Raw genomic sequence first — 2,109 nt, 5'->3', positions numbered from 1 at the left:
AAACTTAGAATTTCCTGTCCAAAGTTGGAAAGAAGTAGTGATAGCCGGGGAGTAAAGTTTTCCGTAATTCACAATTAAGTATGATGCCTGCTACAGTGCTGCTTTTTCTTTTTTTTGGCAGATGTCCTTTATTAAGAAGCTCCCTTCTATTCCTAGTTTGTAAAGTTTAAAAAAAAAAAATCATAAATAGGTACTGGATTTTATCAAATGCTTTTTATGACTCTAAAAATGTAACTTCTGTAAATGCAATAAATAATATTAACTTTTCAATTACAGACAGACTCGGTTTTGTGTGGCACCACGCTAACTGCAATTTGATTTCTGTGGCACGAATCCTCCCACCGTAGCAGATTTCAAGCTGCCAAAACGAGCTCACAGAACTCACAGGTACGAAGAGATGGGCACTGGTTCTCCTAAGCCAACAGGAGCCAGCCCTGGCCTACCTGATTTTAGTCCCCAGTAACCAAGACTGAAATTGATCATTTCTAGACCAGCAAGAACAAAGTCACTTCAAATGATCTATTTTATAAAAAGCCTCACAGATAATCTAGGAAGCCAAAGGTAGGACTGGGGGTAGTTTAGGAATTCTTCCTGGCAGAGACGATACAGGCCATGAGCTGGGTCTTAGGGGAAGTAACGGGATTTGGACCAGCAGAGAAGAAAGGACAGCGTAGTACAGTAACAGAAGGCGGTAAAGGGAGGTAGGGAGGCAGGAAAGCACACGACACCTATGAGAGCTCACAAAGGTGAGGTGCTGGGCACTCGCTGTTGTTCCATCTGCAACAGCGTCAAGCAACATCCGCGGCTGCGGCGTTAGAGGTGCGCCTCCGCTCCTTACCGGCGCCGGGGCCAAGTGGCCGGATGGTACTGCACATTAATAATCAAATATATATACTCATTCTGGTTTTCTGCATGCTATCAAGAAACTCAAAAGTTAATTTTCTATTGAAATTCTTTTTATTAAGACCCCTATAAGTTTCCAGGCTGAGGAAAAAAAAGTGTTCTTCAACATCTAGGGTATAGCTCACAGAGGTACTCCAAGTAGCCTCAGAAACCATCTACCCAAAATTTCGTAATAGTCCAAGTTCAGACAGAGCCTGAACATTCTGAGTACTTATCTGTCCCTAAAGAACTCATGGGATATAGCCTATGTGCTACCATTTCAGAATAAGTCTAAAATTATTTGATTCCAGAAATAGGATTAGAATCAGAAATGTAAAAAATGTAGATGTAATACAGAAAATAGAGCCATGGCAGGAAGTGATATGGATACTGAGATACACTTCTCTAAGCACATGTAAGAATTAAGTGTGATAAAGTACCCATTTATCATCAACACTATACTTACTATTGGGTCATGTATTTTGTCAAATTAAGTAAAATACCTCCTCAAAACAAATTCTGGATTTACAAAAAATTCTGAATTTCAACTATGATATAATTATGTGAATTCACCTAATGATATAATTAATAGCAATACTATATAATTCTGAGGCTGATAAAGAATATAAATTATTTTATAAGGCAGCCACGAAGAACTGTTAGTCTGCCAAGTTAACTCCCAACCCTCACATTAAAGTTGAAAAACAGAATTTTCATGTATACATTCTCAATAATTTCTAATGATATCTTTGATCTAATCAATTTAGATAATATTTTCTCCTATACAAAAGATCCCAAAATAAAGAAGCATACACAGAATATAGCCAATAGTAGGTTATATCAATTTACTTCACATAAGAACAGCGTATTTCAGGCCTATGATTTCCATTTAGTATCAACAAAAACAATCTGTACAGAAAACCCAAAGGCAACGATAGAGCATTATACATAAAATGTGCAAATATACTTTAAAATGCAAGTTATTCTATAGTATTTGCAAGGTAGAACTTTATAGTAATTAAGGAACCAACCTCATTCCAGCTAATTTAATCATCCTTTTGCATATATAGCCAATGCAAATGCACAAGGCACAACTTAGTGTTGATGCTAAAGTGTGTAACATACACCTTCAGATTTATTTGGAGATATTAAAATAACATAATCATGTTTGTATTTTATTATTTAATGAGACATTAGCTCATTTCTAAAGCTTCACAAGCATTACAC

This window comes from Phoca vitulina, unplaced genomic scaffold, assembly GCF_004348235.1.
Source record: "Phoca vitulina isolate PV1807 unplaced genomic scaffold, GSC_HSeal_1.0 scaffold27, whole genome shotgun sequence".
In the NCBI taxonomy this organism is placed as follows: Eukaryota; Metazoa; Chordata; class Mammalia; order Carnivora; family Phocidae; genus Phoca; species Phoca vitulina.
This window is presented reverse-complemented; position numbering follows the sequence as displayed.